The sequence below is a fragment of the Choristoneura fumiferana genome, chromosome 20 (assembly GCF_025370935.1).
Source record: "Choristoneura fumiferana chromosome 20, NRCan_CFum_1, whole genome shotgun sequence".
Taxonomy (NCBI): Eukaryota; Metazoa; Arthropoda; class Insecta; order Lepidoptera; family Tortricidae; genus Choristoneura; species Choristoneura fumiferana.
Window position 1 is genome coordinate 3,315,371 of NC_133491.1, and position 15,280 is coordinate 3,330,650.

The window sequence follows — 15,280 nt, forward strand, 5'->3', positions numbered from 1 at the left end:
AGCACTAAAACTAAGTTAGGTACTTGGTGACACGACAGGGCACCAAAAAGGGCCTCCACTGGCATGTGTTGCCACACGTTATGTGCAGTAATGCTGCTCAAAATAATTGACTGTTGAAAAAAGAACACTGTTTCACGGAGGCGAAATATCGCTAGATGGCGTTAGTATCGTGAGGTCCGTTTGACGTTTGCTCGTGATTGATTAAATAACTAAATGAGCCAATCGCAAGCAAACGTCAAACAGATCTCACGATACTAAGGCCATCTAGCGATATTTCGCTTCCGTGAAAAGCCTCATTCGATATTAGATGAGTTATTGGGTTTCACATAACTGTCGATTAGCTAATTCAAAGAAGGCAATGAGGGCTATCGCTTTTTGTCTCACTAGATGGCGCACTGTTGCGTGAGGTTTTTAAGTATGGCTTTCAAAGTCTGTTGTTACGGGCGTGAAAACAAAGTTTAGATTAAAATCATATTTAATACACCTTAAAACCGTACCATAAAAATATCGAGCATGCCACAGTGTTGCATAGTCCCCGTTTTGTTCGGAAAAAAGGGAGGACAAAGGTTTCCGAAAGACAAAACTGTCTCAAAACACAGATATTCATTGCCCCGGAACGCATATTTGCCATAATTAATTTCAGATATTGTAAAATATTCACAAAATTATTCTAATTATAAATAAACCCGCGTAGCTCACCCAAAAACTATGAGATTTGACATTTCGGAGACCTCACGCTACACTAGCGCCTCTAGTGGCGAATTCATACGCGATAGCCCTCATTCAGCAGAGCAATTTGACAGAAACATTCTCAAAAAATTAGATGAGTCAGAAATGATAACATTTTACGCCTTTTCTTCGTGACGTTAACAGTCTTTCATATTCGTATAATTAATTAACTCTTAAATTATTTTAGTTTATTAGTTCGAACGCATATAGCGAGTTCCGACAAGATCCGCCCGTTACTCAACGAAATGATCCCGCATTATATGTTTATGGAGATATAAAAACAAACAAGTTCAAACAACCTGTTCACTAACCATCATCACGCGGTGACGCAACCGGCTAGGGTTGCTAGAGATATAACCTAACCAACAAGAAGTTGGACAACCCTGACTTTGTCACATCAAAGTTCAATATCTCATAAACGGCTGAACCGATATTGATGAAACGAGTCTAAGAGCCATCGCTAGAAAACCTGCTTTCAAATAAAAAAAACGGTATTCAAATCGGTCCACACGTTTAAGAGCTACGGTGCCATAGACAGACACACAGACAGACACACATAGCGGTCAAACTTATAACCCTCTTTTTGAATCGGGGGTTACAAACCTTACGAAACAAAAATAATATACATATAAATATCATGGAACACTTAACACCAATTGACCTAGTCCCAACAAACTAAGCAAAGCTTGTACTATCGGTGCTGGTGTGCTAGGCAACGGATGAACATACTTATATAGATAATGTAAATGAGCTCTCGTTGAGTTCGAAACGCGTCAGTGTAGTGTGGTGGTGGTAATAGTTGGGTTTGTGTGATTTTCGCGTGTTCTTACAGTGTGGAGGTGGAGGAACTGCATGAACACACATTTCTTGCATAAACGTAGCTATCATAAGGTCGCGGGTGAGCAAAGTAATTGTTTTAGTTTATATCCAGGAGTATATCGGCTAACGTAAGGTCAGCACTGGGGGGGCTACTACGAAATTTGAAAATCGAAGTTCGTATCACACCGCGACCGTCCCTCTTACTCTCGTATTAAATAATATTAGTGTCAGAGGGACGGAAGATACGAAGTTCGAATATTGTCTGTTGGCAACCCTGCCCTGCACAGAAGCCGGTATCGTAAACTATAACACATGCGCCCGCGCAGCTATCTCTTAATTATGCATCCATCTCGATCTTACACCCAATTATTCATAGTGTAATGTCGTTTCCGTGTAATGGAAAATAATTATCTCGAACAGTTTAGTTCATGGAATGTCAATGTTTTATTGGACGTGTTAAAAACCGCTTTTATTCGCCATCGGTATGGCAAAGGGTTATAGTCTATTCAATTTAAAGAGCTAATGCTAAAAGTACACCACATGATTGGTTAGGGTAGAGATACGCCACTAAAGTCACATTTCAAACCAATAACGAGCGGCTCCGTTCTTTCATTACTGCTTCTTTACTTTTTCGCTCAAAGGTTTGAAAAGGACAAATATAGTGATCAAGCCAAGTAAAACAGGAGTAGCAAATGCTACGGGACCCGCACACCAACGATTTCTGATCGTTAAAAAAAAATTAGATATAAGCGTGAAATTATTTATAAAATCATTGTAAGTACAATATACTGCCACCACAAAACCAACACGAAACCACCGCTTAAGAAAGAAATGGCATCAAAATGATCGACCATAAATCAAGGGCCAAGTGATAAAATTTGCTACAGGCCCCGCGCCGCTTAATCCGGTTCCAGGAACCATGACTATTGAGTACTTCAATGTGTTAAAACAGCGTTATAATACTAACTAGAACCCACTAAATCCCTATTAAAGCAACAAGCGACTTTCACCGCAGGATAACGCTCCATCAGCCAGTTGATCGATCGCTTCGAGATCCCCCGATAAAATACCTCTTCATAAACACGACTTATTGTAATTTCAACAATAAAGAACCTATAGTTCCTCTGGATAATGACACCTACAAGTATATTGGACCAGATTAAATTTGCTATCGCCATCATATTGCTAAGACTTTAGTTTGTAAATTTTAGAGGTGTTTTTTCAGTGGTTTTCGTATGTTCAAGTTTGGATGTTAACGTGGTGATATGAGGTATTTTTTAGTATCAATTGTAAGGCCTATTGTTAATTGAATTGTTTGACAAGTGATCTATTTAGTTCGATTGCTGCTGTGGGTGGCACGTATTGTTACTCGCCTTTTATGAACCGATACATCTATTTAACGTATCTATTATGTTTTACTTATGATTAAAAGTTTCGAAATTCGGAATATCTAGACAGAATTTAATTAGTGAACTGTCTTTTACTTTAGATATATATTTGTTACGGGATCTATACCGTCATTGCCTTTAATATGATCCCGATACTTCGACGCATCAATCCTCGTCACATTCTTCAGTATACCCGTGTTCATGGATACAACTGTGTCGAGACATCGGAAGATTAAAATTCAAAGGTAATCACAATTTCCATCCCGTAACAAATATCTAGTCTAACTAAATAACCACGAACTTGCAAAAACTTCATTCAAACATAACTATAAATGTCAAAAATAGCAACTTTTTAATATACTGAGTGGCAAAAAATCTAGCCCTCAAATGTATGCAGAAATAGGTCATTTTGTGTGTAGAGTGGGCCAAATTTGGTGCCGCTGAGTATATAATTTCGCACATGAATTTCGAAACACTCGAAGGTGCGCGCCCAGATTCAAACCCAGGATCGTCTGCTTGAGACGCTTGAGAGGCCACAGATCAAAGCACTAGGCCACCACGCCATAATCAATCAAAATGTAGGTAACTAATGGCGTTATATAATTTTTAGTATTATAGTGTAATACGACGTAATTTTTGGAAATTCCCCTGAGAGTTTACGCGTGCAAAACCGCAGGTAAAGGAATGTACAATAAAAGAAACGAATTGCATATACGGAGACTGGCGCCAACTCCTAATAACAGCCCCTTGCGTAACGTTCCTTCAGAAAAGCCATCACTTACCGCCATTTGCCTCACAAATCAAAACAAATAAATAACATTTATGTCCCGCGTAAAGACGCCCCACACGTAACAGTCGTAAGTGATAATCGGCGTCGGCGTTTTGCGTCGTTTGTCTTCGTCAGCGGATTTTCATTTACACCCTCTGAACGTAGAGCACAGATTGAGAATAGTAGGGCAAGTGTGAGCACAGATTGAGAATAGTAGTCAAAGGAAAATTAGAGCCAGTTGAGTTTCATCGGTAAAATCAAGTCGGAAATATACTGAGGGGCTCAAAATTTGGCCCACTACATACAAAATTGCCTATTACTGCATACATTTGAGGGCCAAATTTTTTGCGGCTCAGTATATATTTGAATGATATTCATGAGGATTCTTTTGCGCAGTATTTTTAATAGTATCTGTTTTGTACTTATGTAATGTTTGGCTGTAGGTACTTAAATTAGTGATCACTTTTTATTTAATTACTAGCTGTTGCCCGCGGCTTCGCACCCGGTGTAGTTTTAGAACCTTCTCCTGACAATTGCAAACACAAAAAAAAAAGAATTAGCGAAATCGGTCCAGCCGTTCACGCGTATTGCCGTGACCAAGGGAAATAAGGATTAATTTAAATGTTGCATTATTACGTCCCGGAAGTTGAATAAAATTAAATAGTGGGAGTTTTGCAGCCGTCATTGTTAGATATCTCCTTTTAAATCATACCTGTGTTTTTTCCTTGTCACAGATGGTCACATAAAATCAAATCAATCTAATGCGGCCCAGATACCGGGTCCTGTTCATTTACTTACACGACAATTTGTCTCGCCTATAAGCAACTTCATCTGTCTATAAAATTTCAATTTGAACTTCAAAGATGAGGCGATCTTACTACGTACACTAACTTAAAATATTTAAAATTAAGCATGATTGCTCAAGCCTTCCCAAAAGACCACACATCTATGACAAATTGTCGCTAGCTCGCGCTAATGAATCGAGAAGCTGTGATTAATGGTGTCACTCTACCCTTATCTGTGCCTCTCTAGTGTAGCGCCTCCTAATGGGATCACCCCGATACACACTCTGTGGCCAGTGAACGAATGCACTCGATTATTCGTTCCCTCATTTAAGTCGCAGCTCTATTTAAACCAGTGCGTTTAAAGTGTGCTTTGCGATTAGCGCGCTCGAAATTTGAATGGTGACCCATTTTTCAAACGGTCTTTTTTTATTTTATAGGGGTGCGATAAAGCGACATTAGAAGCGTCAAATTAATCTTTTAAGTAATTATGTAACAGTTTTCGATGATAAGTTCTATATTTTTGAAACTCTAGAGTCACCTAGTGGCAAAATGCCTTTTAGCCAACCCGTTTAGAAAAGATTAAAAAAAAAATGTTCTCTCCAAACATCAAACAACAAAGGCCTGTAACAAAAAAAAACGAGAAAATAAATTGACATAGACAGCGTTTAACAAATTGCCATAAGCGTCACATCCGACACCAGGAAACATTTCGGTACGTTTCGGAACCAAAACACAAACAACGTCATTAGCGAGGGGTCCGAATTGAGCTATTGACAATTGAACTTGCCTCTGTAGCACAGAATATATAATAGTACTAACGTAGAGAAGTGTACAGATTTTAAGCAGTAGGTTCGAATGTTTGTTCTGATTTCAAAATAATACAAAAAAATATGCTACTCAAATGGTGTATCGAGCAGCAAATTTATGTATCTAATACCTTGAAATCAGCAATTCATGTACCTACTTGTATTTATTTCGGGGATTTTGAAAACGGCTCTAACGATTTCGATGAAATTTGTTACATACAGTGGTGGTCATGTAATTAAGAACGATTTGAAGTTCCAGATTATTTTTAACTAAATCATGTCATGTGTAGTCGTGGTTCCTTCTTAGAAGTAACTAGTTACGTTATGAAATAGCCACATGAATAGAGCAAACGGGATTAAGGATAAATAATAAAATTGCTGACATTTTTTTACAAATTTTGTTTTATTCTCTTTAGTAACAAATTAAAATAGTAATGAAGCTGGACAAATAATTAAGAACGATTTATTGAACTGCTCGAAAGTTTTTTTATTTGAAACTTAGATTAACTAAATCACACTAACGTGAAGTTTGTACACAAAAAAAAGCAATTTAATACATTTTAACTAAAATTAATAGTTAGTAGCATGTCCACGGCTTTTTATTACTGCCTTACACCGGCGAGGCACTGAATCTATCAATTTTTGACATTTCGCAAGAGAGATAGAGCTCCATTCTTCTAAGAATACGTCATACAGTTCTCTTAAATTGCCACACTGTCGATTTGAAACCTTTTTCTTGACTTCGCACCAAAGATGCTCTATTGAGTTAAGATCGGGGCTGTTGGCTGGCCAATCTAAGACAGAAACTGATTGCGATGTGAGGAATTCCTTAACGGTACGTGCAGTATGCTGGGATCATTGTCATGCTGGAATGTCCAAATAACCGGAAGCACGCCTTCAGCATATGGTAACATTGTTTCTTCCAGTATGTTTTTGTATTGAAATTGATCCATGTTTCCTTCTATCAGCCTAACAGGTCCAACACCATGTCCAGAAAAACATCCCCAAATTTTTACATTTCCTCCGCCATGCTTTAAAGTCACTTTTGTGTACTTTGGGTCGAATGCTTTATTTGGAAGCCGTCTTACATATCGTTTGCCATCAGAACATACCCTATTTATTTTCGTCTCGTCAGAAAAAAGAACGTTTTTCCACTGTCTGACTGTCCAGTTTTCATATCTTCTTGCAAATGCAAGCCGGGCTTGCCTATGACACCGTTTCATCATAGGCACCTTCCTTGCTATCCTTCCGTGCATCTTTTCTTCTACCAAACGCCTTCGAATAATGCGTGCCGAGATTGCTGAAGGGTTGTTTTCGCCAAAATATTTTTTTCTTAACTCATTAGACGGTATTAGACCTTTAAAAGGATTTTGTTTTGCCAAACGAACGATATTTCGATCATCTCGACGAGATGACTTTCTTTGTCTAGGTACACGCGGAACATTTGAAGTAGTTTGATACGTGGCAAAATGCTTTATGGCGTGGAAAACCATAGTTTTTGAACATTGCAGATGATCGGCTATGTGTTTATACGACCAATTCTTGTCGCGAAGTTTTAGTATTACTTCTCTTGTAGATTTATCACAACTTTAATTTTCCCCATTGTTTTTATATGAAGCAATCGCCTTTAAGACTTTTACGGCACTAAATGGCGCCAAAATTATTCGAATAATAACCTAAAACCACAAAGTGGCCGTCCGTTCTCTATATAAATTTGAATAAAAAATAAACTATTCAGCGTTCTTAATTATATGACCAGCCAGTAAGTAGTAATACTAGGTTTAGATGTAATGTATAAAGTTTATATATTATTTTTTAGCCAATTATATGTATAAATGAATTTACCGCTAGTACGGAATTGTTTTACGATACCGAGAGAAGTACAAAAATATACATGCAGTTAGTAACACTTGTCAGTTTGAAAAAATCTTCTCTATAAAAAATCGTTCTTATTATATGACCACAACTGTATGTAGTGGGCTTTCGGGAGCAAACTATCTAGCTTGGTCTAACTCCGGGGAAAACAGTTTAGAGCGAAGCTCGATGTCTAGGTTGTAATTATAATTTAATTTTTAGCTTAACTTTAATTTTTAGCGTGTATATTCTATGACTAAAACGCTTGTTTTGCGAAAAAAAAACGTCATGGTATCCTATAGTGGTTTGATCGTTTAACCTCTTAAGCGGATTCGGATCTGGTCTCACATCTTTAAGTTAAACATTTGAAATGTTACCACGAGCTTTTCGGTGAACGAAAACGTCGTGCTCACAACTTAGTAGGTGTGGTGTGTTGTACCTAGTGGTACAACATTCTTGGTTTTCTATAAAAATACCTTTTGCTCTACCCTTTCTCACCCTCCGCAATATCGCAAGGAATGCAAAGCATCCCTCACAGCGTATTGTGGCTTAAGATTCTACACGATGCCACCCTCTGCTTGAACCGCGTGTCTCTTCTCTTGATGCATCGTTGTAAGGGCCGTTTCACACATTCACAATTGCGCGATAGGCTAGTAACCCTTAACCCTGACAATGAAATTGCAGGATCCGTGTCCGCTCCTATAACCAAATTTAAAAAATTGTATATCAGATTCGTGTTTCAGTCTTATAATACTTGTACCACGTTTGTACTTAGGTATATTTTTTTGAGATGCATAAGTGCTTGTTTTAGCCTAAATTGAATAAAGATATTTTGACTTTGACTTTATCGTACGGCGGCGCTCCTATTATATAGTCTAGTTGATAGTTTCAAATGTTTAAACTAAAATATTTCATAAATACCTACTGTATAATTGAAAAAGTTTAGTAAATATTTGAACGCACATTGTAAATCCCGATGAGCTGAATATACCAAGATATTTCAATGAGTTTAGAGTTGAGTGCGTTTAATTTGTAAATTGTTTAAATATTTAGCATTGCACGCGCACTCCGCTTTGAGTCTGATGTGATTTAGATTAAAAGTCTAGACAAAGGATGACCCTGAATACATGGGTTTGTCACAGCCTTTAACGAATTCCTTGAATAATTGCAATGGCTGCGTGAAATTAAGAAATAGATTCTATAAGTTAAAAATATCTTTTATTAAGGACAAAATACAGATTTTAGGATAATTTCTCGTGGTTTGCGTATTTGCCACCACGTCAAAGAAAAAAAAATACAAAATTTTAAAAAATAACCTACTAAGTAATCAAAACATAAGTAATTTTTGCCGTGACAGTAGTTTATTTTGCCGTGATTAGAGAATAAATTCATCCGGTCATGTCTGTCGTGCGGGGGATGATAGAGGAAGAAAACGCTACACTGGAGACCCCGAACTGGAAGCCGAAACGTAGGAAGACCACCAGCTACATGGACGGATGATATACGTAAGACAGCAGGACCAACCTGGACCAGATTCACCGCATCTAGGTCAACATGGAAATCCATGGAAGAGGCATATATCCAGCAGTGGACAAGAAGAAGAGAGAATAAATTTAGAAAAAGGAATACGAAAATATATTATTATTATTCTTTATATCCCTTATTTCAAATAGTCAGTATGAGCATTTAATATGCATTTAGTTTTTTAAAATAAAAGCATTAGAACCTACTTGTAAAGCTCTGCCTACTTAAAACCTAAAGCTTACTGAAATCAAAAAACATAGTTTGACAGTAAAGCGATTACAGATAGTGACGGGAAAAAGATTAATTATACTGGCCACTACACCGGCGACAAAACTGAATCGCCTTGGATTTGAAAAAGAAGAAGTTAAGTTTTTAAATTCAGACTAAAGGGTTTTGCCGCACCACAGGCGCCGCTAAATCAGCCACAAAAAATAAACAGATTGAGAACCTTGTTTTTTATAATTCGGTTAGGAACGAATGGGACAAAAAAGTGTAAAAATGGACTCTAAAATAGACATAATTTATACTCGAATTAACGATCGTATTGTGTGTTTTCGTTGTAATTCTTATTTACGATTGTTTACCCTATTTTATGTTTTAATATGGTTATATTTATGACTATTTGATTTTTAAATATTTAAGTTAGGGGTGGGTTTAATTTATTGATCTATTAATATCGACATTTTCATAATGTAAGATAAATTTTGTTTTGATTAAGGTGACGCGGTCCACCTGTTTGGTGGTCGTCTGGCCGACCATAGACACGAGTTTGTTTATGGGTCGCGGAATTTTTATAGTGCCTTTTACAAAATGCCGCTACTTTTTTCTTTCAAGTGCTAATTGGTTAGAGCCTTTTGATATAATCGGTAAACTTGTGAATACGTAGAGAGTAATTTAATGATTAATTTAACTTTAATTTAACGATTGAGTCTGTTCAAATCCGAGTAATCATAAAGATTGAAATATATTTGTACTAAGCCCGTAATTTTATTAAAACGTTACAATAATGAATGTAAAGTAGTAAAACTTAAAAATTATTTTCGAATCTAGATTAGAGTGTCGACAAGTTATTAAATGACTTCAAATTTGAATTTAAATTCAAACGACGTGTTGGGAACTCTATATCCCGTACTTTTTTTTCTAATGTGGACAATCTTACATTTTATCGATATTTTACGATTCCAGGTGGAATTTAGAAGGACGAAGGAAGCGACGATATGGCATCGTAACTCGATACAGATTTATTAATTATTAAATAATGATATTGAATTTTGGGTATCGAGTGTTATGCATTGTTGGAGTCTACGGGAATAGAGTCGACTTAAAATATTTATTATTCTCAATAGTTGGTCGATTTATTCGTTCTCAAATTTTGACATAATATTTAGTTTAGAGTTTTTTTTATGTTAGAGAGGCCAGACAAACGAATTAGTGGGTCACCTGATGTTAAGTGATCACCACTGTCCATAGACACCCGCAGCGCTTTACGTAATGCCAGTGCGTTGTCGGCCCTGCAGAAAATTGTACACGAAGGTACCCAGGTCGTAACCCGATGGGAAGACCCCAGCGGGAAGCTCGTACCAGATTATGATTCGTTATTGCCCAATCAACGAACACCTGAACTTTTGTCAGTTATTATGTTATTTTGTTACAATTACAACTTTCACAAATGTTACACCGACATATTTCAAAAAACGATTTATTATTGTATAGGTACTTTAGGTAAGTACATAATAAATAATAATCTCACGTTTACAATTACTCTTTATTTCAATAAAGACCAACACATAGTACACAAAATACAGGTATATGGAGATTTTCTAAGGTAAGCAATAGGCCGCCTTATCGCTTCAGAGCGATCTCTTCCAGGCAACTTTACAGTAGACAGAAGGAAGGAATAAACTTTTCAATTAATTTAGGATTTTTTTTAATCAATAATTCAAACTTAAAATTTCATTCATGACGGAGTACGGAGGCAACTTCGCTTCCCAAGAGTCCCTGTTCGATAGCAACCTAATATTAAAGGCTTTAAATTCCCATAAACTCAGGACGTTACTGACGACACTGACACCATATCGAGTCGTAAACATTTTATCTCTTCATTTCCTTTTATTTTCTTTTACACCTTTTGTTCTAGCGTGAAAAAACGTTAAAACTACAAAATTCTACCTGTTTGTAGAAAAAACTGGCCATAAAACTTTAATAGGTATCGCGCGACAACTCCAATTTTAAATTATCGAATTCAAATTTAGAATCTGAAAAGAACAAAGTCGAATGCATTTCGGCGACTAAACGCGTTGATGAATAATTCAAGAGTTTCGCTCATACTTAACTAACGAGACGACTGGCAAAAAAAAATTAAATACTTACATTGTTTTAACAAAACCTATCGTTAAGTATTGGCTAATGGCGAGCTAATAAATATTAGTTTTAAAATTTAATAGCCATTGGAATTTTTAATTTGCATCAGAAACCTCAACTTAATGTAATATAAACACTATACAAAAAAATCTTGCCTGGTGATGTTTAATCTATTCACATCGTTAGTTTGTGACTAGAGGCGCCGCTTTTGCATAAATTAACACCAGATTCACAGACGACAGCTATCGGCACAAAATATCCGAACAACTCCCAAATCGTCACGACTATCAGAAAGGTTGATGGAATCCCATCAAAATACTTGGAAGTGGTGCAGTTTGATCACATCGATCTTTTTGTGAACAGAGTATCAGTTTCTCGGAAGTAAAATTGGGCCTTGGTCACAACCCTGTGCACGCCAAAAGTCATTCAATTTTTTTTAGACTTAGGAAGCAAACCGCCAGAGATATTTAATTTAATTTACCGTATTAAATTATTGTGGCAAACAAACGGAGACGTGTGTGCGTTTCTATGAGCATATTTTTTCACTATGCAACTAATTGTAAAGTCGGTAAATCTGTCGCAGACGACTACCGTAATTGACATGTTTATTACGGGATAAATAACCCACGAAGCGCGTAAATTAGGGTTCAAAGCTTTCTAACTTAGCATACTTACTATCCGATTTCAATAGCTTTCCTTGACACTTGGCATGTATTACACATAAATATTTCAGTGCACCTATGTTTGTATTTGAAACTAATTTCATTTAGTATGTATTCTAACAGATAACTAGGCTTATTGTAGATGTTCGGCAATAGCTAACACATCCTGGTTTCCAAGTTAAAACGTCAGTTTGAATTCTAGCAAGCGACGGTACGATTCAACTAAGTCCTTTTTATAGCACTATCCTTGCCCTAGTAGGAAATTTCAATAAAATAATCCCGTCGAGGTCCTTGTAACTGACTCTGTCGCCATCATTAAAGGATACTTAAATTTAATTCCGCCATTTGAAATCCTTAAACAAGAGCAACCGATCAACTTATATCGATTGTTCCACCCATAAAGATGGGTCGATAACACTAGAATCCTTTTATCGATAATCGACATATTTGACCCGTAAGGTTGGCACGATTTATCGTAGAAATGGTTTGTTTTGCATGTCGCGGGAATTGGAGTTGTTAGAAAGCAGGAATGGTCGTGAATCATGCGCAGTGACAGAGAACTAAATGGATAACTGGGGCTTTAATGTTAGTGTGTTGCTAGTGATACCTTCCCTACTAATATTATAAATGCGAAAGTTTCAATTCAACCACGTGAAGAAAAAAAAATAGCTCCTTATCCTTTTAGAAATTCGAAAAATGTCTTCTTACTGCGTCTCTTCTAGCTATGAAACTCAAAAGTATTGTGTACTGAACGTTGGTGCGATGCTTTACCCTTCGTATGCGGGACCTAAAGTCTCATCTGTTTTTATAAGCACAAAATCTGCTGATTTAAATAAAAATACAAAAAGATAGCCTTATATTTGACACGGATGCGTGTCTAACCATACCAGGGGTTAAAGACTCTAAAAATCTTTAAATTCAACAAGTAAACTTTTTTTATCGATATCAAAGTATCGACAATATCGATCCCTGTTGACACCTTATCAGTGTTTCTCACACCAATCCTTTAACTGCTCGGTTAAATTGGTCCAGTTAAATTGGTTCAGTTTAGGGTTCTCTGATAAGATAAAGGCTGGCGTGGGTGCTACTTTATAGGCGGAACCATCCCGTTGGCGATCTTGTTCACTTGTTGAGTGTTAAATCAACTCCGGACAAGGTTCACCTATATTTTTTTAGCCCTTAAAGCATGGACGTAAGGCCGCGTTACGCTAGAGCTGTGCGATGTAGCTAAGCGATGGAAAAAATCTATTAATAATCGCGTCACTTTTGTTGCCTCTGTTTTCCTATGGGGGTTCTCCACTTAAGACAAGGTACCTGAAAATATTACAATACAAGTGCCATTGAAATTAAATTTTTAATTGCGCAGTGTTCACAGGTATTGTAACATATATGTCAGAAAAATATTATATTATACATGTCTTGTATGCTCTACCATAATTTGACATGCAAAATCTTAACCTAATTGCAAATCAATCAATACTAAAAACAACAATCTAATTAAAAAACAATACAAATACTTCATTAACTTCATGATTTATATACATTTATATCATCATCATCATCATCATCTCAGCCTATATATGTCCCACTGCTGGGCACAGGCCTCCTCTCAGAACAAGAGGGCTTGGGCCATAGTTCCCACGCGGGCCCAGTGCGGATTGGGAACTTCACACGCACCATTGAATTGCTTCGCAGGTTGTGCAGTTTCCTCACGATGTTTTTCACCGCAAAGCTCGTGGTAAACTTCAATGTAATTCCGCACATGAATTTCGAAAAAACTCAGAGGTGCGAGCCGGGTTTGAACCCACGACCCTCTGCTTGAGAGACGATAGGTCAAACCACTAGGCCACCACGGCTTCATACATTTATATACTCATTCAAATTATAAAATGGTCGACTAATAAAGTAGGATTTCGTAGGTATGAAAAATTTCCTATTATTGATCGTAATTTTATTTTATGTTTTTATATGTAAGTGACATTTTATTATTTATTAATTACTTGTAATTTTTTCCGACTTATTAAATATAATGTATTTTTCAAAAGAAAACTTATAAGTCTAACTATTAATTTACTTATTTATCTACCTTGCTCATAATAGGTATTAAAAGGAAAAATTAGCACAAAATCTAAATACTTTGTCTTAAATTAGCCTTTCAATTGTATGTTATAATATTAAAATATATTTATAAATTATACGTATGTGATTAGAATAACGGAATAACCTAATTCGCAGTGCAATTACATCCGGCGTCGCCAATTACGTTGTCTCGACAATTAATAGGACAGTTATATTATAAGTAAACATTAAGTTTCTTCGAGTATTATTATAAATTAGTTTTGCAGGAGGCTTGAGCACAGGGATGTCACTTGCGTCAACCATCCTAATACAATAGTACATTACTGTAGAGGCCGGCAACCCCACGTTCCAGCCGAGGCTTGTATAGTGCTTTTCTCAAACATAACATGAAATGAAATAAAAAACAAGAAATCAAGCATGGCGGGACGCTAGTCTGGTCGCCCTGTTGCGTGCGCGCGTGTCGCGCTGGCTGCTGGCGGTGGACAAGGGCGGTGCTGCTGTGGCTGGCGGAGGTGCCGGAGAGCGCGCGTTGAAACAAAAACGGTCGCGTTGCCGGCCAGCGGACTGCAAAGTTGTATGAAGTCTCTTTGCAGGCCGCTAAAGTGACCGCGCGCCGGCAGCCGAGCCGCAGCGCCTGCAGCGCGATACTTCCCGGCCTATTTTTGTAACACAACGTCAATATTTCATGTCATGTTTGAGAAAAGTGATTTTATATACAAAAGTAACAATGCAAATTTTTGTACGTGATTCGGTTTTAATCATCATCTCATCCCTTAGGCCGTCGTTCCCACCTGGAGCTAGCGCTGCGGATTGGGAACTTTACACACACCACTTAATTCACACTAGGTCCTCGTGGTTATAAATTCAGAGGTGCAAGCACGGATTTGACCCCACGATCCTCGCTTGAGACGCCATAAAGTCAAACCACTAGGCCACCTTGGCTATTATTGGATTTTGACAATCTCAATTAGGATCGAGATCGAGATCAGTGAAGTTAATATTCATGACGTTTTTATAAAAATAATCACATATAATTAGCTCTACGATGTGACATCGACAGACATGTACATTCGTAGCCGTTAAATTGAACTTTAATTGAATAGTGACATATTTCAAACGCTGATCCTTCAAAATCATACTCATCCACGAAATGACTTTTCCCGCCCTCTGCTATAATACTATTAATAGGAGAGTGAGAGAAAATATCCATTCTGTGGTGAGAGGGACAGTACGATACGAACTTTGATTTTAAAATTACGTAGTAGCACCCCTGTGCCTATCACCCTGTCGGATTTGCAAAAAAAGCAACAAAACAAATTCTAACATACCTCTTCCGCAGCCCTGTGCTACCGTCTTCGATTATTAAATCGCAAGAAGCCACACTAATACGCCCCGCGGCTCTCCGCGGGTGGTGCCTGCCGGGTCTGACGTATTGGCACAGTATAAATACTAACACTGAGGTTATAAAGAACGCGGCGTAGTGATAAGTGATAAGCGATGAGCA

At 37.3% G+C, this 15,280-nt stretch overlaps 1 protein-coding gene across 1 annotated transcript in view; it reads left to right on the forward strand.

Moving 5' to 3' along the window:
- Window positions 1-15,280, forward strand: part of bnl (fibroblast growth factor branchless) — a gene marked incomplete in the record, with an annotated part of 222,663 nt that overhangs the window by 199,700 nt on the left and 7,683 nt on the right.